Source organism: Schistocerca americana, chromosome 2 (genome assembly GCF_021461395.2).
Source record: "Schistocerca americana isolate TAMUIC-IGC-003095 chromosome 2, iqSchAmer2.1, whole genome shotgun sequence".
Classification (NCBI taxonomy): domain Eukaryota; kingdom Metazoa; phylum Arthropoda; class Insecta; order Orthoptera; family Acrididae; genus Schistocerca; species Schistocerca americana.
The window spans coordinates 738,120,251-738,146,184 of NC_060120.1; positions in this window are offsets into that span (position 1 = coordinate 738,120,251).

A 25,934-nucleotide genomic window follows, 5' to 3' on the forward strand; every position below is an offset into this window, starting at 1 on the left:
CAATTGTTCAGCAGAAGAAATGTGTTCCACAGGACTGAAGATGGAGAAGCGCTCATTTTAGAACCTATGTTAAATAGATTGTTTTGCTTCGAATGATCGTTCCTGTCACATTCCTCAATATTGACAAAACCTCCTGGGACACACTGTTTAGTGGTGATAGAACTTATTCCAACCCCCTCTCTCTTTAAATAAAAAAGTATGATTATAGTACCTCTCATCTGTAGCACAGCCCTGGTAACCTAACTGGTACTAGGTTAGGATGTTTTTTGGTGTTAAAATAAGAAAGTATGATCGTTGTAAAACATTAATTGTCATGTTCCTAATGAAGTCCAGGCTAATACCTTTATGACAAAGAAGAAACAAAGTGCATAGTTCAGCTATAAAAAATATTGTAAAATAAAACAATGTTTCCATGCCTTAGGCGATATTCTGAAAATCGTAAAACTGTTGTTTCAACTTATCTAGTAAGTTGATTGATTGGATGAGGAACACGTAATATAAAGAAGATGATATGGGTGAATACACCAGTTCGCTAGAATACAAGTATCACATAAGCATAGAAAAAGGCGAACATTAGCAGAAATTGCAAAAATGTATGCAGATGCTCCATTGAATGTCGAAAATGTGAATGTGTCAGCATAAACGCGGATGGATGATAACCCTAGTTCAGGGCAAGTTCCAAAACACAATATACGTCATTGTAAGATAAGTGACGAAATCAACACCCAGCAGAGCAATACAGTCATCGACAATGGGGATAACTCGACATCTAATGTGAGCTTAACTCAAACAACATGGAACAGGAGTCACAGAGGATCCTCAAGGACACTGGCATCACTGATGCTCTTGGGTAGACCTGATCACTCATCTAAATCATCAGAAAGAGAAATCTATTGCCTATCCAGGGAAAACGTTGAATTAGGCCAAGGATATAGTGTCAAAATTAGTACCCTCACAGAAGCATTTTTGTCAATAGGTAATTGAAATAATCAGTGGCCCACACACAATAAATGATATTATAATGTGCATATGTAATGAAAATGGGATAATGAATAGAAAAATGAACTTAAACACTTTATCCCCGAATATAAGGTAGGCATACTACTTGTCCCAGAAACTCACTTTAGAGCAATAGAAATATTATGAGTATTAAATATGATCAGATACAGAATGCACTGAAGGAAAAGGTGGAATGGTGGAACATGCCATCTTCCTCCAACAAACTATAACTCACAAATTCTAAAATTTGCCTCCAGTACAACAACCCAAAGACATCGCAATTATGACCCAGACACATGTGGGTTGAATAACCTCCTTTGAAGCATACTTAAGACCGAATGCCAGAATGGAAGATCACAATTTCTGTCAGATAATTAAACTGCAAGAAAGTTATTATAGATAGTGTCATTAATATGAAGCACTAATTTTGGAAATCTCAAAGTGTCAATTTGAAAGGTGTACGAATGGCTGCTCTAGAAAGGCACCTGGACATCACAATCTTTGTCCTGTAGAACAAACATGCATCCCATTTGAATGTCCTGAACATCATAATTTTCAATAATGTAGGATGGAACTCAAAACCTTGAATTGTCTCACTTTAGATCACCATCCATTACTTGGTGTAACACATCAAGACACAACAATTCCATGAAATTAGAGAAAGGAAGACACAAACTAGGGCATTATCTGAATAAAAACCCTTGTCTTACGAGGACTGGCAATGTGATGGCGGTGACTGATACGGTAATTGACTACATAACGGGAAACATCAAGAAGGCAGACAAGCTGGTATTGACAATTTTGAAATAGGATTCAACCTATCAAGATCTACTACTACCCCTGCTTGAACAGCTAAAATTCTGTTACCATAAATTTTAGTGGGAAACATGAAACCACAGTACCACAGACAAACATATCACATACAACAGGAACTTAGGAACCATCTCAGGGAAAGAAAAACTGGATGAAGAAAGGACACAATGGCAAGTTTCTTGTTACAAACGAGAAACTGGTGGGGAAGCTATAGGCGAGAAGACACCAGAACTCCTTTGTACACTCCAGAATGTCTCCCTGAGAACCATCTGAGCATAGCAGGGACCTTTGCCACAGCCTTTGAGAAAGAAATATCATATATACAAGAACCACTCAATGATGTAGGAAGTGTATATGAACTAAGTACCAACCAAATGGCTGGGAGCATTCATACCAAGACAACACCTTTTCCACCAAGACTCATCACATCATCTGAACTGAGAAACATTCTCAGGAAGATAATACCAAGATGCCAGGTCCAGATAACATTTCTTAATTGCAATTGAAGAACCTACCTCGAAAACCATTTGTGTTACTAACCTGGATTTACAATGCCTGTTTGTTAACTCAATGCTTCCCAGACAGATGGAAGGAGGCTGCCGGCTTCAGTGGCCAAACGGTACTAGGCGCTTAAGTCTGGAGCTGTCGACCACTATGGACGCAGGTTCAAATCCTGCCTCAGGCTTGGTTGTGTGTGATGTCCTTAGGTTAGTTAGGTTCAAGTAGTTCTAAGTTCTAGGAGACTGATGACCTCAGATGTTAAGTCCCATAGGGCGCAGAGGCATTTGAACCATTTTTTGGAAGGAGGCTAATGTGATACCAATACCAAAGAAGACAAAAGGCACTACAAATGCAGCTAACCAGCATCCAATAAGTCTCCTAAGCGACCTGTGTTTGAACATATTGTAAAGAAGAAATCAAAGAGCCCATCATCTTGGTGAAATAATTGGATCAGAACAATTCAGATGCCAGCCAAAGGTCTGCACATACCTGCAACTGTGAATAAGTCAACAGCTGCCACCATCCAGGACACTGAATGTGCTTAAACAGAGTATCTGAGGAGAACCTGCTCAGGAAAATTTATAAGTCCATGATTGAACCAGACAGTTATGATCACCTACTCACCAGCTTCCTTCACAAGGGACTATTCTCAGGGTGTTATAGAAGGATAAAACTGAGATGTTTTAATTCCTATCTCTTGTCTACCACAGGTATTAGTACTGTCTCCTCTCCTGCTTATAAATTACATCAACAGCATACTCAGAGCGCCATGAAGTGCAGAGCATCCAATTCATGGACGATATGGCGTTTGTTCCATCGGCAGAATTCACACACCCAACATTCGCCAGCTCCATCAACAGCACATTTTGACGATAGAATGCTGGTGGAAACACAAAGTTAAATGCCAAGAGAAAGACTTCTGCATATTTGAGTAATATACGACCAACATTATGAGACAAGTTACAATTGCAAACAGAAACTTACAGTGAAGTTCGACAGTCTGAGACCTGAGAATAAGTTTGGATCAACACTTGTCCTTATATAAACATGCAAAAACACTTAGAAAGAAATCAGGACAAATAGCAAAGACCCCACACTCGTCTTCCTGAGTGGCGAATTAAGAGTTGCAACCAAAATTCGACTATATAAGAGCATAGTGTTATCGAAAATACTAAGTGGGAGTTCCTTTTGGGGATTAAAGAGTAAATATAGAGTCCACAAAACGTAGATAGCCGAGAACAGATGATTATGATGGATTTTGGAAAGAAAATGGTATTAGAGAATAGCAGACTTACACTGTGGCTCTCACATGGACATGCTGGATGTATCAACGCTGAAATGTCTAACAACTCTACACAACAGGATCGATCAGAATAGTCAGTAAAACAGGATCAAATCAGAACAAAAAATCCACACCCTTAGTATAGAGACAGAGTTCCAAAGACGTTAACTCAGATGATGTAAAAGGAATTTACTAGAACAATGTGACGAGAGGTAGGCTCACAAATTCCCTGTGGCCCCTCTGGTCCTCCATCAAAGAGTAATAAATAATGTACAGCCAAACCTGCACTCTACATATGAACATGAAGTGAAGGACACCCAAAGGCACTGGAGCTTTGAGAACACATTAAAAAAGCAATAGTACACTGTGGTTGGAGTCCAGGAAGCGAAAAAACAAAAAGCGAAAGTGACAGCAGGTGAAGAAGATGACTAGGTCGGTCGTCGAAATCTTGTGTGCAAAGTGGAAGCAAGGACGTGGCTGAACACCTGGAAGACCACAAATAATAAATCACATCGAGAAAATGTGATAGATCACATGGTGCTTCCTCCCCACTATGAAATTCTCAACTCAGTCGCAAATTTCGTTTGATATTACATACGATTATATCGATTCAAGGCTTTCAAGATGTCATCTTAGATGAGCATGAGTAGAGTTTCGTGCAATAAGATGTTATGGTAGATTTCACTGCATCAGACTGTACAAAAATGGAATGTCACATTACAGGCAATTCATGTGTCTCCTAATTTGACGTGTTAATACAGATAGTCAGTAAGCTAGGTGGTGCTGAGTGTGCATCAAAACTATGTTACTTCCTGGAATAAATTTAAAATAAATGATAAAATGGATCTGATATATCTAAAATGTTGGATTTTTTGTCATTCAGTGTATATGGCTTGTGTAAAAATCAAAAAATTTGCTGAAAGCAGGAATGAGGTGACACAAAATTGTGAAAAATAAATAGCTCGTGTGGCAAGTAGTGTTTTACATATCACATGAGTTTACCTCAGTTTGTTGCTGCAAGACATTATTGTTAAGGGCAAAATATACATAAACTTCAAAAATGCATATAATTTCAAGTATGTAAATATAAATCTAATATGAAATTATCATGATACTAACGATACAATCAAGACAATTCAGGCAATGAAATTATGAGAGGAGTAGGAAAGACAAAATAATTATGATGTTGGTATAGGAGGTTTCCACTTTAAAATGCTAAAGGCATGAACTAAAGCAGTGATAACACAGCACAAAAAAAGCAATCATTGGTGAAAAGAGATGTTGCTCCTTATTGAGAGGAAACTAGAATCTACTAACACATACAAGAGCTGGAAACAGTCAAGGCATTAATGTTGCAAATATATTATAGCAGTAGCAACTGATAAATGTATGAACTTATGAAGTTCATATATTCTTTTAATCTGTAGGCTAATTGCTCAACAATGCCAGCAATGATAATGCTTCTATAGGTCATAGTAGAAGTACCAAGGTAACATACCATTGTAATTCCAATTACATGATAAGCCTTGTGATTCTCAGTAATCATTAAGAATGTGGGATCGCTTCTAATGTTAATGATAGCGTCATTTGTAAGAGAAATAGGTTTTTTCCAGCCTATGAAATTCTTCTTAGTAATAACTAAGAGAGTCCATTCAGAGGAAATTGATATGTTGCTGTCAAATTATTCTGTTCAACAGTTTGACAGAAGCAGAAATGAAATATCAACAACCTACTGGGATTAAAAGCAGCATCTGGTTTATTTGAACACAAATATGCGTTATTTTTGTAAATATTTGCGAAATACAGCTTGAAAATATGCACACAATACACAGGTGAAAAGTTTATTCTGTTGTGTTGTACAGTCATAGGTTGCTATGAAAATTTATCCTACAAAATTAATCTGTGTAAATGTGGTAGATCAAGTGTTCCTAAATCTTGGTTAAAATCAGAACCAGAATTTCGTAAAAATCTAAGAGAAAGATATTATTAACAAAAGCGGACACAGGTGTTATCAGGGTTACATTAGATCACTAATTGTACTGTAAAATTCAAGCAAAATCAGCAGGGCATCATAACGTATATTCAGGAAAAAAATAAATTATTCTTGCACCAAGATATAGTCAATAACTGTTGAGAGATGGCTCCAAAATTACAGGCACTTTTAATCACTTTTTTTTTCCTGTGAAGAGCAGATAATTTGGATCAGAACAGCTCCTCAGTAGAAAACCTATATACTCTCCAAAAAGTTTTCAAAAATAATGTTGATAAAAAGAAACTACATCCTGCATCATCAAATGAGTTTCTCAGTGTTATCAACTCTCTCAAAAAATGCCCAAGTAATAAACTGAAAGCGGTAGTAAAATAATCAAATGTTGCTCAGCTGTAATTTGTGATACATTAAGTTACTCATGTAATGAATATTTTTATAGTGGTACTTTCTCAGAGAGCCAAGTCACTTCACAAAAGTAAATAAAACCAGATTTTATAATTACTGATCTATCTCATTATTTCCAAAATATTTTAAGAAATTAAGACTATCATGTACAATAAGATTTATAAACACTTGGTGAAGAAAAGAATCTCTGTAGCAAATAATTTGGATTTCAGAATGGAATGGCAACTGAGCAGGTTATATTTATTTTTACATATGATACAACAGACTCAGTAAATAAGGAACAGTAACCGTTTTAAACGCTTGTGCCACAACTAAGGCTTCTGATTATGTGAAACAGTATATCCCCAGTCAAAAATAAAAACAGTATGACACTGTAGATTAATGTTTTATCTTTTCTCTATGACAGAAAGCAGACGTTAGCCACATAACAACTGGCATCATAAAACATATATTTAACTGATAAAACATAAAAGACTCAATTTAAAAAATAGACTTAAAAGGATGATCCTCAAATTCTAAATGTATACAACAGTTTTCTCTATACAGTCCAGTGTTGCATATGCAAAATTATGCAAGTCTGACATGTCTATGTCCAGCCCACATATGTTATGCATAACATACAGTTAGGCCTAATTAAAACAGATATTTGTTATAAACAGTTTCCATCGCAAAGTGTCAAATAATAACTAGTTTTGATCACTTAATGATCATCTTCAGATGTTGTTGATCACAAGTTGTGAAAATAAAATAAAATTACAAAGCGATTTTTTATAACAAATATCTTAAAATTATACAGATTTAAATATATCTTATGACAGTATATCATTCATTATCACATACAAGTTCGTGTTCCACAGATTGCACTTCTACACATAGCAGGTCATTATAGTCACACCATCATCATCTTCCTGTAATGCCCACTCCTGCCCTCACTCAATACAACAACACTCATAACTTGCCAGTGAACTCTAAGCCTCTAGCTTTCAAACTGGGTCAGTCATATGAGCGCAATTTCTAGGGTTAGATGTGCCCTAGATTTTTTCCCATTCCTCTCTTCTATGGTATTATGCATGTCTACCATGGTGGGGTCAAGATACAAGGCGGTTACTGGTTATGTAAATGCGTTGTATGGGAAGAATGGTGCTATTCTTGATCTTCTTGCACCCATCAGCTGCCTATAAGGTTCTTCTATGGACAATAACAGAGAAATTAAGTATGCGTAGTCGCTGACTGAATGCATAACTGCCCTCTGACCGAAACGAGGCACATTCAGACTGAGGACAATATTCTCTCGAAAATTCTGTGTGAAGAACAGTGACTAATATTGGAAAGAAGAAGAAAATGTTATCAGGGAGGGAATAATGCTGTGAGGCAATCGATTACTTTTGTAAGGGTCATGTGTCTTCACACAAAATATTTCTATTTGACATTATTTATTTTCTTATTTCTCTTCACTTATTATTTCAAACGGAATTTGGCTGTTTATCAATGACAGGTATGCGATAGCTGGTCCAACAATATATCTAGTTGTTGGAAGAGTAATTATATCGCTGACCATCAACAATCGGCTATACAGAAGCAGTGTTAGAGCTGCCAGCGTTCGCAGTTCTTCACTGTGAGCCACAGTGTTATGTAGTCGAATGAGAAAATTGTGCTGGCATGCTTCGATTGACTGAACAGTGCTTGAGAGAATAGGACTGCATAATGAAATTGCGTCTCCATATAGGGAGGAGACAAACGATCTAGATTTTCAGTGCGAAAAGTTTTAGCTGTAACACTAAATCGTTGAGGCTTTCGTGGCCACCTGTTGACGAATTGCCTGTTGGCATCTGTCTTGGATTATTCAGCCGACGTTTGTTTGATGATTTTTCTGACGTTTTGCCAGCCATTCGTGCTGGCATTGTCGAAGCTTCACACTACATTGCTGGTGGTGGACTGGAGTCGAGATTACGGCCGCAGATTATGTATACTTGCCGCGTCAACAGCTAAGGGATTTTCTGTGTACGGTACCCGTTACCTGCAACGATCGTTCGCTGCAGCGCGGGAATCTAGGATCCTTTTACCTTAGAGTTGTGTATTTCTATAGGTTCTCTGAAGAAGCGGGTGTAATAGCTCTTCAGTACAGCAAGAACCTTCCGTGTCGGTGAATTTCAAGATGTGGTCCGTCTCACACAGTGCGTGGTCCACCATGGCCACTTTCTCCACCTGCCTCAATCTGCAGTGCCGCTTACGTTCGCTGATCCTGGTGTTGATTGGTTGTCCAGTCATTCCAACATAGACTTTTCTACATGTACATGTTATGCGATATATTTCCTACATTGCAAGTGGCTCCCTTTTCTCCTTAGGCGATGTGAGACACTCTTTGGTCTTCTTTGTCGGTTTATAAATAATCTTTACGGCGTGTTTGTGCAATATACGGCCGATTTTTTCCATCGCTCTGGGATCATATGGCAGAAAGGCCGTACCCGACATTTTTTTTTCCGATGCCTCACTTCGCCGAGTATGTAATTTGTGGAGTAGCCAGAATGCTTTCTAGGTATTGCATCTCGCGTCTGAGTTGCTGCGGCTTACATATTCGCCCTGCTCGCATTACGAGCGTGTTAATCACGCTTCTTTCCTGGCTCGGATGGTGTTTTGACAGTTTGTGCAGGTATCGGTGTGGATGTGTCTGTTTCCGATACACGCTGTGTCCCAGGCTTTCAGCAATCCTCGCTACCAGCACATCTAGAAAGTATAATTACTTTTTCTTTTCTACTACCATGGTAAATTTTTTTTGTTGGCAGGGAGACTGTTCAGGTGTCTTAGGCAGCCATTAGGATGTCACCGAGCTATTCCTCACTATGACTTCATACAACGAAGGTATCATTGACATATCTGTACCACACCTTAGGTTTACAAGGTGCCTAGTCCAGCGCCCGTGTTTCGAAAAGTTTCATGATTTTAGTTGTAAGTTACCTCGTGGCACACAGTCTATTGTGCTTTATTATGAATCTTGGTGAGACGCTGGATGACCAACGAGCAAATAAAAATAGTGTTCTTGATCCTAAATATCATATTCACGTTTTAGAACCTTCACTATCCAGATTATTATAGAGCTGTCATTGAACTGACGAGGAGCAGTGGGGGAAGGACTACCACAGTTAATACTAACTATACAGTGCTGACCTGAAGATTCGTCGTACTTGGCGAAACTGCGACGAGGACACAGTCTGTAACTTTCTGAAAGCACAGTTTGATTGCCAAAGCAAATATCCGATGAGTGTTTTTTGGAGGAAGTGAGTCAAATGCGAACGTTGTAAACATTAATGAACTGGCAGCCACTAATAATAATGAGCTCGTAAATTCAATTGTAACTGAAGATGGAAAACCAGTCCTAAGCAAAGATGGGAAAGCTGAAAGGTGGAAGGAATGTATGGAGGGCCTATACAAGGAATATGAACGTGAAGGCAGTGTTATTGAAATGGAAGAGGACGTAGATGAAGATGAGATGGCAGACATGATACTGCGAGAAGAATTTGACAGAGCACTGAAAGACCTAGGCTGAACATGACCCCTAAAGTAGAAGAACATCAACAAAAGCAAAACTAGGATAATGGAATGTAGTCGAATCAAATCAGGTGATGCTGAAGGAATTACGTTAGGAAACGAGATACTTAAAGAAGTAGATGAATTTTGTTATTTGGACAGAAAAGTAACAGATGACGCCCGAAGTAGCGAGGATATATAATGTAGACTGACAATGGCTTGGAAAATGTTTCTGGAGAAAACAAATTTGTCAATATCTAATATAGATTTAGGTTTTAGGAAATCTTTTGTGAAAGTATTTATATGGAGTGTATTGAAGTGAAACATGGGCGATAAATGATTTAAATAATGAGAGAGTAGAAGCTTTGGAAATGTGGTACTATAGAAGAATGCTGAAGATTAAATGGATAGATCATGTAACTAATGAGGAGGTACTGAACAGAATTGGGAAGACAAGAATTTTGAAGTGCATCTGCAATAACAAAAAGGGGGATCGGTTGGTAGGCAACATTCCAAGATGAAGCCAATAAGTAGATTCATAAGGATGTAAGTTGCAGTAGTTATTTGAGGATGAAGAAGTTTGTACAGGATAGAGTAGCATGGAGAGCTGCAGCAAACCAGCCTTTGGACTGAAGACCACAACGGCAGCTGAATTTCAAAGTGCAGGTTTAAAATTGCAGCGTTCTGTGAATAATGGTATGCAAGAGACTAATATCTGGGTAACGCCACTGCTGCAAATGAGGCCAGAAAGACAGTCAGCGAAAGTAGAAAAGGCTCAAGAAAATCAGGTAATGAGGATATGCCAAGTACTCACGACAGGAAGTTAGGTAATGAGGGCAGAAATGACATGAGAGAGTCTAGACGCCTGCAGGCAGGCTGCATTGCTGCCCTGGCGTTTGCTAGTAGGCATGCCGAATCGGAGGGGGTGTTGCTGTTTCAGATCACGTTAAAATTTCGTCGAATGGTTTTGAACTATCCCTAGTGAGTCTACCCTGTACGCCACACAAAAACTGCCGCCATTCTGCACTCCAAAGGGGTGCAATAACGTATATTCGGGATGCTGGCCCACGATATGCTTTGAGAAGGGTTGAGTCGTCCATGTCAAAGACTGTCAAGAATATCGTCCTGTTGCCCATCACACTGCGAACTGTCGTTCCTGAGCGCTAAATGTGTGGGAATCAACGCCACAAGGAAAGAGTTTTTTTTGTTTTCAGGTACACTTTTAAAGTGATCAACAAACTGGATGCTCTTAGCGAGACCCCATTGCCGTTTTATTAAAGCACCCCTCCACGATCATACCACAGGGGAGTGTGAAACAGGAGGACTGAACAAACATAATTACCTTTTGCTGCTTCAGATCAGGTTCAAATTTCGTTGAATGGTTCTGAATGGGCCCTAGGTTTTCACCCTATTCACCACACAAAAACTGTGGTCGCTCTGTACTCCACAGAGGAGCCATCACATTCAGTGGGGTTGTTGATCCACAATATCCTTAAAAAAGAGCTGAATCATTTGGGTGGGGGGGGGTGGGGAGGGAGGAGCGATGTCCTTGTGTCGAAGGTTGTCAAGTGTACCATCCTGTTGTTGCTCATCACACCGTTTTCGACCACGAAATGTGTGGGATTCAATGCCCTGAGGAAAGGAGTGCTTTCATTGACACCCTTTATGCCATAAGACCTTATCGCCTCAGTCCTGAACGGCGATGTTTCTGAACTGTATTTCTCCGCCACCCATCCACATCTACATGATTACTCTGCAATTCACATTTAAGTGCTTGGCAGAGGTTTCATCGAACCACAATCATACTATCTCTCTACCATTCCACTCCCGAACAGCGCGCGGGAAAAACGAACACCTAAACCTTTCTGTTCGAGCTCTGATTTCTCTTATTTTATTTTGATGATCAGTCCTACCTATGTAGGTTGGGCTCAACAAAATATTTTCGCATTCGGAAGAGAAAGTTGGTGACTGAAATTTCGTAAATACTGTAGATCTCGCCGCGACGAAAAACGTCTTTGCTTTAATGACTTCCATACCAACCCGCGTATCATATCTGCCACACTCTCTCCCCTATTACTTGATAATACAAAACGAGCTGCCCTTTTTTGCACCCTTTTGATGTCCTCCGTCAATCCCACCTGGTAAGGATCCCACATCGCACAGCAATATTCTAACAGAGGACGAACGAGTGTAGTGTAAGCTGTCTCTTTAGTGGACTTGTTGCATCTTCTAAGTGTCCTGCCAATGAAACGCAACCTTTGGCTCGCCTTCCCCACAATATTATCTATGAGGTCTTTCCAACTGAAGTTGTTCGTAATTTTAACACCCAGGTACTTAGTTGAATTGACAGCCTTGAGAATTGTACTATTTATCGAATGATTGAATTCTAACGGATTTCTTTTGGAACTCATGTGGATCACCTCACACTTTTCGTTGTTTAGCGTCAACTGCCACCTGCCACACCATACAGCAATCTTTTCTATATCGCTTTGCAACTGATACTGGTCTTCGGATGACCTTACTAGACGGTAAATTACAGCATCATCTGCGAACAACCTAAGAGAACTGCTCAGATTGTCACCCAGGTCATTTATATAGATCAGGAACAGCAGAGGTCCCAGGACGCTTCCCTGGGGAACACCTGATATCACTTCAGCTTTACTCGATGATTTGCCATCTATTACTACGAACTGCGACCTTCCTGACAGGAAATCACGAATCTAGTCGCACAACTGAGCCCCATAGGCCCGCAGCTTGATTAGAAGTCGCTCGTGAGGAACGGTGTCAAAAGCTTTCCGGAAATCTAGAAATACGGAATCAACTTGAGATCCCCTGTCGATAGCGGCCATTACTTCGTGCGAATAAAGAGCTAGCTGCGTTGCACAAGAACGATATTTTCTGAAACCATGCTGATTACGTATCAATAGATCGTTCACTTCGAGGTGATTCATAATGTTTGAATTCAGTATATGCTCCAAAACCCTACTGCAAACCGACGTCAATGATCTGTAGTTCGATGGATTACTCCTGCTACCCTTCTTAAACACTGGTACGACCTGCGCAATTTTCCAATCTGTAGGTACAGATCTATGGGTGAGCGAGCGGTTGTATATGATTGCTAAGCAGGGAGCTATTGTATCAGCGTAATCTGAAAGGAACCTAGTCGGTATACAATCTGGACCTGAAGACTTGCCCGTATCAAGCGATTTGAGTTGCTTCGCAACCCCTAAGGTATCTACTTCTAAGAAACTCATGCTAGCAGCTGCTCATGTTTCAAATTCTGGAATATTCCATTCGTCTTCCCTGGTGAAGGAATTTCGGAAAACTGCGTTCACCGCATTCACCGCGTGATTTCTATGCTGGTGTCGCGATTATGACATCCAAGGGGTAAAAAGAAAAAGGGAGGGGGTTGGGTGAGTGAAATGGGACTCAGAGAGGGCGTGACGACTGTGGTATCGACAGCTACGATGCCACGGCGTAGGTTGGCACTACGACGCCGACACCGACGACAGCGTCCTCTAGCAGGCGCTGTCCAGCTCTACGAGCTCCGCGCCAGATTCTGCCCATTTCCATCGTGAGCAGACGCCCTGGAACATCGCTTAAACTAAAGTGTTTGTTGGCTTGCTATTGAGACTTTATACTACTCACGGCGGCATGTACGCAAAGTTATGTGTCCATTTATTAACTAGTTTTTGCCTATAGTAAACATCTAATATTTTAATCGCAGTACCGAAGTGCTTGTCTCCTCCTGCTCCTACTAGCTTTCTTTATTCAGCCTACCCTTCAGTTTGCAGGAGCAGACCCACGCGCCGCCTTCCAGGCGGAATACAAAAACGACCATCCAGTTACACGTCCACATCATTGAGCAGAATTGTGGTGACATTTGGTGCCGATGTAACATCATTAACCCACTTTACCCTTCACAAGGACTTCTCAGATATGGCCTTTTTCTGCGCGTGTCGACACCTTGTTGTTTGAAGCGTCACCGAGTCCGAGGCTGAAATCGCAGGGCGCTACGCTTTTGCACGATCAAAGAGCAAGGTTGTAGGCACCTGTGAGCCAGATTTCGAACTTTTACATCGCAATGGGAGATAAGCACGGGGTTTCGAGAAAGTGTTTCTCCTATAGTGTTGTGCAGCGTAGTTTCCTTCTTGCAGTAACATTATTTTCAGTGACAAATGATGATCTACTCTAAACCAAATTATTCTTGAGGAATTCGCTGCACCGTTGAAAATATTGCAGAACAATGTAGGCAATTTTCTTCAGCAACTGGAGACATTTTCTCCGGCTCTGATGCAATGTCAGTAAATGGAAATTTTTATACTTACGGATCAACAACTGCGGGCAAAACGGTTGGATGGAACTTAAGGAATTGGCTACAGTTCATTTACACACAGGCGCAGGAGCAGATTGCGAATTCTTCAACTGGGGCATACTAAGAAATATCGCTCCACCCTTTGTATGTAGACGGAGGCATCAGGCATAAAATACAGATGTCTTCAAAATGGTTACTGCGATCACTCGCATCTGATTAACAACAAACTGTCCTACAACTCAGAACAAGTATTTACTTTTTACTGTATACTTCTACTGACGACCAATAGAAAGATAATAGCGCACTTCAATGTGTCACAAGAAAGCCACTAAGGCTAAGTCATGTCTCTGCAATACCCTTTCTTCCAGGAGTGCCAGTTCTGGAAGATCTGCAGGAGAGTTTCTGCGAAGTTTGGAAAGTAGGGGACGAGGTACTGGCAGAATTGGAGCTGTGGGGAGGGGGTGTGAGTCGTGCTTGGGTAGCTCAGGTGATAGAGCCCTTGCCTAGGTAAAGGTCCTGAGTTCGAGCATTCAAGAAATCCACATTCAGTAAATCAGAACTTTGCACTGCGAAATTTCGCCTAGCCTGAAAGCTGAAAAAATTATGTAAGTTGAAGAAATTTTCATCATATTCTTAACAGAAAAAGCACTTCAATGATATTATCATGATCTAACAAAATTATAAGCAGAACTAAAGGGACAATTGGAGTATTATCCTGCTAAAGGTACTAAGCGTCATTTTTGCATTAATTGTGTTTTCTACTCCGTTAGGTAGTATGCGAACAGAGCTTTTACATACTAAAACGGCTATATCCGGTGACGGCTAATGTAGATGCTATGGTGGCCAGTAAGTGGCATTGATAGGTAACTCTTATGATCTGTTCATGCTGAATGAGGTAAGTGCAGATTGTGTTACACGAGTTGGCTATACTGGACGTGGAGATTGTACACTTCCACTTGTTCCTGCCGTTTAGTGTCCTCTCTCTTCCGTGTATTCATCTGCACTGCAATGGATAGCAAAACCAATATGAACAATTCAGCAAAGACAAGTAACAGAAAAAGTGGTAACTCTTAGAAGGAAGCGTGAGCCAAGGTGAGGAAACATTTTGTTCTGATAATGTAACAACACTTCGCAATAAGCAAACATTTATAGCTGTTCCGTTGAAAGATAGCTGTTTTATGCACTTTCAGCAACCAGTTGATATGATCATTAATACAACTAAGTTAAATTAAGTTCCGCCACAGATTCAAATCACCACGCCTGGGTTAATTCAGATAAAAAAGACGTTCGGTTAAATAGAGGGACGAGAAATGATAAGAGAATTGAAAAAAAGAGCAGTGAAGTGAAGATTTCAAAAGGATCACATCCAATGGTGTCACTGGAGCAAAAGGATTCGATTCATAGAAGAAAAGAGACCACAAAAGAATGATAGAATACCTACTTGAGCAGTTTTACAATGAGCTGTGCCAAGACTGAACAGTAAAATGATTACTAGAGGTAGAAATATTACAAAACTGTATGGTGAACTTAGGTCATTTAGGCATTTTGGTGCAGACTGATTTAGAAAAGTCAGAGTTTATTTGTTATTTTTGGATAATGTCAAGTGATAACTTGCTTTGTTAATGTCGAGTTAGTGTACATTTATGTTCATATTATTTGAATAAACTTTATTCTGAATAACCTAGAAAGTACAATACGTAACTTCGCCTCTTTAGCATGATAACCCTTCAATTTCTAAAAATCTGTAGATTTCCATTTAGTTTAACTAATTTTGAATACAGGGGAAATCCGTTAGAAGTAAAATAGTAAATCGATACAGGAAGAGGGTTCCAAATGATTCGATTTGCGTAACGGTGAAAAGTTTATGAAGCTTTTTTGGAAGCAAATGCAAGGGGAAACAGCGTTGACAAATTAAGGCAGGTTCAATTTTATCTATACTTTTTCCTGACAACTTTCTTCTTCTCTGAGATCGCCGAGTTAAGAGCTTGACATCGAGGGCAGATATATCTGTAATTTGCAGTTGTTATCCGCTATGTGGGTTAAGGACTACTAGAATAAAAAACTGAAATAAGACTGCAGACCTCGATAACATCACATTTTAATTCAGAAATAAGTGATTGTGCGATCTGTGGTCAGTGATATGTAAGTGAGGACAATCACAGCTACGTTTTTAAAGGAGAGACAAAACTATCTGCGAGCTGTGTGAATATTTCAACACAAGAGAAGAAAACTTTCAAGAGTTACATGGACAGCGTAGGCATGCTTTTTTTTTACACTGTATACTTAGAAACCGAGACACCCGGTATTTATTGATACACGAAGATTGGAGAATAACTTTCTGCTTGGAACTTATAGACACGGAAAAACGTTATGACTCCCCAGTACTCACATATCGTGGGACTTATTTGGAAAACGTGAGATACTAGGTGAATTTTGGCCTCAGTTATACTTCGTTGCCAAGCTCTTTGCATCTATTCTACAGAAGTGCTTTGGTTATTTCCTTTAGTTTTTGATTCGAACCAATTAGGATTTGAAGCCTAAGGTGCATTTGTTTTTCTTGTCACTTATGGCTCTTACTTTTTCATCAGGCTGCACAAATTTTAATGCAACTCTCCTCAATTCTTAGTTCTTTATCAAGTACTAACACATTTTATAAATTCAATGACAAGAATTACCATCTACTTTGTACGAATGTAGAATAGATTCAAATCTTTCAACGAAAGTATCGCTAGTACGGAGATACACTTGTTCTGAACATTGTATTAATTGCACCCCACAATGGATCATGATAAAAATTCGAGAAGAAAGTATAGTGACAAACAACATAAGCATTTGAATGGCTGAAACAGAAGCAAAAAACTCAAGGTTGGGATTTCCTTAGCATATGTGAAACACGAGTGAGAGATGTAGATTCTGTAATTTTTCCATTAGTTCACATCACCCAATGAAACAGTGAGGATAGGTCACACATTATGGTGCCATCTTAATACATAAGAACACACAGCATCCAGTGCAAAAGACAGTCTGTTTATGTCCGTGTGTCACATATGTTATACTAAAACTGTTCATCAAGGTTTCCATCCAAGACTTTTGTGTCAGTGCTTCCACCAACCGTTCAGTAGAGGAGGATATCCGACAGCTGTATGAACCGTTCAAATTCATAGATCTTCATGGCAGTTTTCAGTGCAAAAGGGCCAAAGAATAACGAAAATCTCAATAATATTGCCCCAGATGGACTATATAGCAGAGATGAACGAGGTGACCGATAGATGGATACCCGATAGCTGAAGATCTCATATGCATGAATACTTTTTACCAGAAACAAATTTGATGCGAATTGACTTGGAACATAATTATATGGCCAACTCGAAAATGAAAGAAGCTGTATTTTTGCTAATGAAAAACTAAAAATGCTTATATACTGAACAGATTTCAGACAGTTATTACTGACAGACTAGTTCGTAAAACTGTCACCTGACACTTCAAATTAAAGTGATCGAGATTAGCACAGAATATTTAAATCATGATCCAACAATTTATCAGAAGTCGCAACAAGAAGCCATTTCCGCAAAACTTGTCACAAGGAAACACGTGACCTTATAAGAATCGGACGAAATCTCATTAGAAAAAATAAATTCGAGTATTCAGGAGACCGTAAAGAACTCTTAACCTCAGAAACAAAATAAAAATAACAGGCTTTCCTTCAGCATTCTTCAGCTGAGGAAATAAAGACCACTAAGAGAGACACAAGCAAGTACAAAGATGCTAACAAAACAGTCGGGAAAGAAATAAAAAAGGACATGAGGAAATTTAACATTCATATTATCATGCAGACTATCAAAGAAAAGCGAAAGACCAAAATTTAAAAAGTCCAAAATGATAACCTAAAATTATAAGTCACAAAGACCAAGAATAAGAAAGAACAGAAATAACTTACAGACCAGATATTATTTATGGTCTAAGTGATTTTTACCTGTACTATAACGATCCACTGAAGGTGAACGACCTTTCTAGAACAATAACACTGTAAAACACCTGAAATAATGATAATGCTCTATGTGATGCTATAAAAATGAAGGTTCAGAATGAGATAAATAATAAGTGTATGCTCATAACAAGATATATCTGTTTGGGGCTACTGAGATTGGGAAGGCACTAATAAACATCTAAATAATGGAGAATTTTCGCCCGACAACTCTTCTGGTTCATGTTAACAGGTCTCCGTCTTAATACCTGAAAGATCAACTGACTGTAGAACCAGAAATCGATGAGCAACTACCGTTTCGCAAGGTTTTCCCTGTTGTTCACAATTTCTTTCTTCCATCAACAAACCACAAGCATTTGTTGGCCTGTAGAAAATCATGAAAGGTTCTGTTGATGCTAGTGCCAATACGAAGAACATAAGCTTCTCGAATTATATTTCGGAACAGACAACGATGCCTGCCAGAGCAAACGAAGACTTCATAACCGACAGTATCTGCTAGGAAAAAGCAAGCAAACGGCGGCAAAACCACTGAGAATGGGGTTACGTTAGGAAACACTAAGAAAACCTTCGTTTGTCCTGACCAACCAGAGTGTTCCAGAAACTGAAAACAAAACTGTGTAATACATGTGTCCTACTACTAAACATTTTCTGTTAGTAAACACTAAATCTGACAAAGGTGAGTACTCACAGACAGTGGTGTGCACAAAGAAGAATGAACAGTAGGATGAGAGGAATTGTCGTTATTATCAGGACATAAGTGACAGGTGGTACCACGGGTAGCAGCCATCATCGAAAAGGTTTCCAAACATAAATGTCTGCCAGCTGGCCACATAGCAAGACAAGACATCAAAAAGTGGAACCATAATATGGTTCGCTGGAGACATAAGACATTAAATATGGCTTGTGAATATGAAGAGGACTGCTGGAACATTATGGTGTTAGATGGTATGTATTCCAGTGAAATTAAAGAGACCTTTATCCAGCAGTGGGTGGATAACAGTTAAAAGTCACGTGAAGCGAAAGAGAACATTATAAACGTTAAATAAGTGAGAGTAACGAATAGATATAGAGAATCATTTACAAGATTTAATGTCTTAAGAAGCGGCAAAAAAATTAAAAGGTAAAATAAAAAATACTGAAAGCAAAGTTTTGTCATCGAATTCGGTATACTGCCTTGACATTGCACAGGGTAGCTCTAGATATGGTAGCTTGCAACAGTTGTCCGTGTGGCACCATGTAGCGTAGGATACCTCGGTCCCTCTTGGAAGAGACATGTCACTATCGTGAATGAGGAAGAGGACAGGAGCATGTGCGACCCACAGCGAGGCAAATCTGCTGTAGAACAGTGTCTGGACTATAGCATTCTCATTGTGTTATACAGCAACACCAGGCTCGTGATTCAAGGTCTAAGATTCTTTACTACTCTTTCCAAATTTATGATAAATTTCAGCAATATACTGAAAATTTTTTGAGAACTTTTTTTTTTCAAAACTGACGGTTGTGCGAAGTTTGTGAGTTCCAGTCAATACATAAACCCCAAATTTGTACCTTTCTGATGTTCATAGTAACTTCACTTCAAGTGCTACATTAAGGACGCATAATCTTCTTTGTGTCATCCAGAAATGAATAGGCTGTTTTCCACAGAGGAAAATAAATTATATTTATTTATTTATTTTTATTCCTTTGTAAACTCAGTTATAGTTATTGTTTTCCAATTGAAGTGTTATCTATTCCAGAGCTGCAAGGCTCCAGGCACAAGCGTGTGGTATACAGTGTACGCATACAAATACGACATCAGAACGTGAGGAAACTGATCATCTATCCACGTATGAACTGGTACAAAAACTGGCATACCCAACTTAAATTTTTATTCGGTCAGGCTATTTGGGTCTGTTAGCTGAGGTGTTCTTCCACCTCACATCGATACTTTTATGCTTATGCCTGAAGCTGGAACCTCGGGGCTTCGAAACTGATGGCATTTAAATTAAAATACAGCTGAACAGACATAGAAGTAAAAAGTACAAAATAAAAATAATTTATTTTCCTCCTTGAGGGTCTCACCTGTTGACGTTCCTACCATCAGTAGTGGGGCTACCTTCGTAGGAATCTATTTTGTTAGTGCGGGTTGCCTACATCAGGGGCAGGTATGCACTAAGGGGCGAACCTATTGTTCTCCTTTGAATTGCAGGTCTTTATCCTATTGTTCTGTTAAGTGGTTTTCCATGTCACTTCAATTTTCTTTTATTGACAGGTACTTAACCTATTGTTCTCTTAAGTGCTTTTCCATATCACCCCTATTTCCTTTTGATTGACAGGCACTTAATCTATTGTCCCCCCCCCCACCTGCGCCACCCCCTCCCCCAATCCCCTACCTCCACGCTGCTACAGGTACACTTTCAGGTCTGAGTTACTGGAATAGGCCCCCTCTCACTCTTATCAATTTGATTGACTCTAACATTCTGCATGGTGTCTGTTTGTTCTATGTCGTGTCTCCCTACCGCTTTCGCGCAACAATGCTCTGAGCGTGTTTTTTAGGGAATTGACTAGTTTGAACCTGGGACCTGTTGCTGGTAAGGAGACGCCAGACTACACATGACATGTAGAATTCAGAAGAGTTCAGTGAGACTAGCGATGATATAACCAAATACTTAATGATTTTGCCGGCTGAAGTGGCCGTGCGGTTAAAGGCGCTGCAGTCTGGAACCGCAAGACCGCTACGGTCGCAGGTTCGAATCCTGCCTCGGGCATGGATGTTTTGTGATGTCCTTAGGTTAGTTAGGTTTAACTACTTCTAAGTTCTATGGGACTAATGACCTCAGCAGTTGAGTCCCATAGTGCTCAGAGCCATTTTTTGAACTTAATGATTTCAGCATCAGCTCCACTGCACTCCCTGTAAAAGAATCTTAATACTAACTAAATTTAGTGGAAGGGGTTCAAGGCTTTCCTATTTTTAGTTAGCTGGTAAAATAACGTCGAAAAAGCAGTTAAGTTTACCATTGGAAATTTTATTCTACTCACAAAACATTGTTTATAAATTGCACTAATGATAAAAGGAAATGTTTTAATACAGGATGGTAAAAACCAACTGCGTTCAACAAAAATGTGAACGAATATTCCCTGAATGGGTTTCCAAGTACTACAATGGATCGAAGGATGACCTATGCCACATCACATCTATAATCTAGGTTTAAATTAAGTTTCATAAAAGAGAAAACTATCAAAATGGTCTACAGTGACCCTCAATTATCTTTAATTACTTATCTAACTTGTCGTAAACTACAGTGGCTGATGTGGCTTGTCAATAACTATATAACAGAAAAATCATCGCGTTTCAGATTTTCACTTCAAGTGGCAAATGTGAACACCATGAGCTTTAATTGACGATCGACACTAGTATTACGCAAAAAGAGGGTGCAACAGATGAGTCTTCTGCAGTTCTGAGTGAAACTTTATGCGCTGTTATGCGGCATCGCGTGCGTTCATTACCTTGTTGGTGTTCGTCAGGGGGCAGCGGGCAGCACAGCTCTGTTCACCTCGCCGTCTCAGAAGCAACTCTCTCCTAACTTCTCCTTACTACAATTTACCGAAGTTGTTTTAAAAAAAAACTATCTGGCTGTGTTTTCATCTGACCAATCAAGGTCTCAATGTTAATCTTAAGCTTCGCCTAAAAAAAGTCTGTCTATCCAATGAGAAACGTTATACTTTTCATGGTGGGGCAATGTTTTTATAGTTTGCAACGTAACAGAGACGCGAAAATGTCTCACGCTAAAACTTGCAGCTGGTGTGGTCCTTTTAGTGTTCCGGTAAGATCTATACTGTTCTTCTGGAGGGCTCTATCTTTTAACATGGGCTGGGGGGTGGTCCTGACGTAACAGAGACGCGAAAAAGTCTCACGCTAAAACTTGCGGCTGGGGTGGGCCTTTTAGTGTTATCGTAAGATCTATACTGTTCTTCTGAAGGGCTCTAGCTTTTAACATTGGCTGGGGGGTGGTCCTAGCGGTTAGCTGACGACGTGGGTGTCAGTCCCTTATCGTAGGGCCTTCTAGCTTAACACGGTTGTGCTCTCGGCTTCTGTTCTCGTTTCTCCCCTCGGAACTGCGTCTGTCTCACGGTGGGAAGGTATGACATGCATTTAGGCATTCTTGTGTTAGTCTGTGGTATTCCGTTTGCTCACTCGTTACTCGTATTACTTTGGTTAATTTAATGTCACGATTTATTTGGAGCTATGTGACAAACTACTGGATTTGCTTATCATGTCAGGGTTTTCATGGAAGGTGTTGGATTTGCCTGACACCTTACATATCACCACCCTTCGAACTTAATTTTTGTACTGAAGTTAGGCAATGATTGAATCATTGTCTAAGCCAGTCAAAAATTATTCCGTTATCTAAATTTTGTTGCCTACTGTTCAGCCACGTTATTCTGTTCTATGCTAGTTTGTATTACTAATCTATATTTTTATATTCTTTTACATTATTATCAAAAATATGTTTATATTGACAAGGGAAGAATATTTTTATTCTATTATAATTATTATTTTTTAATTATTTTCTTTCTTTATTTAATTGTGAAGTTTGTTTTTTAAGAAGTTTGTTATCGAAAGTGAGGAGTCTTTCACATCGATTTTCTTAGAAATATTGTTTTTATAAATGTAGTAATTAAGTAAAATCTATTCCTATCACATTTTCTAAATATCATGTACAAGTAAAATGTTTTTGTTTCTAGACACTCATTTCAACATTGTTACACTAACAAATAAGAATTATTTCCAAGAATTGTTTTGACAAAGAAATATATATACACAAGTATTGAGATATTATCCTAACAAATGGTACAAATGTTAAAAAAAAGGGAAAACATCCAACAAGACAATTTTTTATTCTTTGCTTTTGTAAGGAGAAAATAAGTAAAATATAGTTATTCTTTTATTTTTATGAGGAGAAAATAAGTGGCATATAGTTTTAGTGTTTATTATGCCTTACTTTTGTTCTTTATATACTGTCCATTTCAGAACTAATGACTTATTTTTATCGATAGTCTATTTTTTACTTAAGTCCATAGTCAATGACTGTTATTTTGTAGTTTATTAGCCTTCTGGTGTGCTTAACTTATTAAGTTTTTCACACGTTTCTTTTGCACAATTCCTACATCACATAATTTGATTTCACACATTCACACAATCCTATGAATGTTTAAGCATGAGGTTGGCGAATGTTTTTTTGCACGAAGGTGATGGACTTCAGCGAGATGGATGTGGGCAAGTATTTGATGTACAGCTTCGTTCGTCATTACTTGTTGGCTTTGCAAGTGTGTGTTGCTGATCTGGAGGTCCCATAATGGAATGGAGCTGTGAGTGCAGAATCTCGTGGTTTGCTGGCTTTGCATGTGTGAAAGTCATCGTTATGTGTCGCTGAAAGCGGTCGTTTTTCGTTGTAATACTTCGCAGACGACTAGTTTACAATAGGGTAGGGATTTGGGAAGGTATGTCGTCTATTCTTCACCCATCTTCTTTCTTGGTCTCAATCTTGCGAATCTTCAACTTCTGTTCTTCCTGCTTTTTCTCTGCTTCTTACTTGCTTCTTGGTTCTTCTCTGGACAGGATATGGAAATATTTATTGATAACTAGTCGCTTTGAAGTTCTCCTCATAGTAACAGTTTGATAAATTGTTTGGGCGTGTCATATTTACTTTGTGGAAGTTTTCTTCAGTTTCGTGTATCAGAGTGCTGTTTAATAGCAGTAGTGTGACTTTTACACATATTTTTTTGCCAGTGGTGGCTTGCCCAAACGTTCTTCTCGTCGGGCCGTTTTTTGCTCGCTCCGCTGAGTCGGGGCGTTCAGAGACCCTTCTGTCGTTTGTTGTCCTGTCGTGTCTCTGCAGGGTTCCGCCACTGTGTGGTTCCGTGTTCTGTCCCAGCAGGGTTCCGCCACCTTGTGGTTCAGCTTGGCAGCAGATTTATTTACTGCCCTTTTCGGCTACAGGGGCCTTCTGTTGGTCTCACTGTCCTTTCCCTTCTCTCGACACTTCTGCCCTGTAGGAATGGTGTCTTGCTAATTACGTCCTTTCCTTTCTTGATACTTCTCGCGTTGCAACTTGTGGGTTGTTGCATCTCGTCCTTGCTGGAGTTTTTACAATGGTTCTTACAAAAAGTTTTACTTGTAATCATCTAACGTATGTCTAGTACCTACATTGTTTTACGCCTGCTTAAAAGCTTTACAAATTTCGCCGCCATTTCCATGTTACAATTCTAAGATATTTTGAGTCTTAACGTCTACAAGAATCCTCAAATTCGTTTTTTATTTTTGTGTAGTGTTGTGGTGTATAGCATTTTAGTATTTCATGCTGTTAGACTATCTATGCTTTATCCCTTCACCTTAATCTATGGTACTATTGGTGTTATTTTTGTTTTTGTTTTTATTGAAACTACTTTCTTTTTCCCACCTTCCTCTTTCTTCATTCTTCTTTCTCCTGACGATCTTATCTGCAACGTAATCTTGAAATATTGTGCTGATTATTTACCAGTAATAAAATTAATCTTCAAACTTTTTGATATGGCTCACATGGTGAAGTCCTAAGGTTTTGCCTGTTTTTGGGTTCATTAGTTCCACAGCATTATCATGAGCAATTCGGCTAATTATGACAGGTCCTTTGTATGCAGCGTAAAACTTATATATTTTGTGTTTCTGTTTGCTGGAGAGATGGTGTGTTTTTACAAATACTTTCTGGCCTACTGAGAATGTTCTTTTAATTGCTGTTCTATTTCCTCTTTCTTTTCTTTTAATGGCTGCCTATCTGATGTTGGAGAGTACTGTTGCTATGAATTGTTTGTGCTGTCTACGTGGTACAATAGGAAATCTAACATTTTCTCTGGTTATGTTTGGGGCTTCAATATTTTTAAGTACAGTAACTGGAGGTAGTAGTTTAGTGCTATGTGGCATTTCATTTATTACTTCTTGAAAATCTTTAAGGTATATATCCCAAGAGTTGTGTCTTTTGCCTGCATGTAATCAGCATAAAGTGCCTATGTCCTTCATAGATGGTTCTGCTGGATTTACGCTATGTTTGTAGTTAGATATGTAGATGGGTTTTATTTTGTGTTGTTTTAACATGTTCTGCCATTGCACTGATTTGTATTGTGGGCCATTATCCGAAATTATTCGTTCCACTCGACCTACTTGTCTGAGAAAATCTTGTCTAAATGCTTTACTTATAGTAAGACCCGTTGCGCGTTTTAATGGTGTGAAGGTAACATATTTAGAAGTAAGTCCCAAAACGACAAACATGAAAATATATCCATTTTTTGTGTGTGGGAGGGGCCCCATCAAATCTGTTGCAGCTATTTGTTTTAATCTTTTAGGGATTATTGGAAACATAGGTGGTTTGGTGTGGAAAGTGACGTGTTTAGCCCTCATACATTTTTTGCATTTGACTAATACTGTTCTAATTCGTCTTTCCATATAAGGAAAATGGCTTGTTTGTTTTATTTTTAAAAAGCATTTCTTTGGTCCAAAGTGGCCATTACTTAAATGTGTATACCATATGTACTTATTAATTAGTTCATCTGGGATATAAATTAACCATTCATTCGTTGCAACATTTCGTCTAAAAAACTAAAACATTGTTTTTTACGAGATAGTGCTGTTGAATGTCTGGAAAATCCTTACTTCTCCACTTGTGTTTGATTCCTAGTATTTCGGGATCCTTGTCCTGTTCTTTGCCTATGTTTTTCAATGCTGTCGTAATGTAGTTTTCGAAAGGTACTTGTTTCATATAGTACATTGTAAACTGGTCTTCTGCTGCTTCCAAACCTATGTTATTGGATGCACCCTGTGGACATCGTGATAAAGCATCTGCTAATACATTCTCTGGCCCTGGTATGTGTGTAATAGTGAAGTCAAATTCTTGTAGCATTAACATCCATCTGGCTAACCTCCCATGAGTTAGTTTGGCGGATAACAGAAATTCTAATGCTTTGTGGTCAGTGTATACTTTTGTTTTTCTTCCGAATAGGAAGTATCGAAAACGTTGGAAGCCCCATACAATGGCCAATGCTTCCAGCTCCGTGACTGGATAGTTTTTCTCGCTTTTTGTGAGTACCCGACTGGCAAATGCAATTGTTC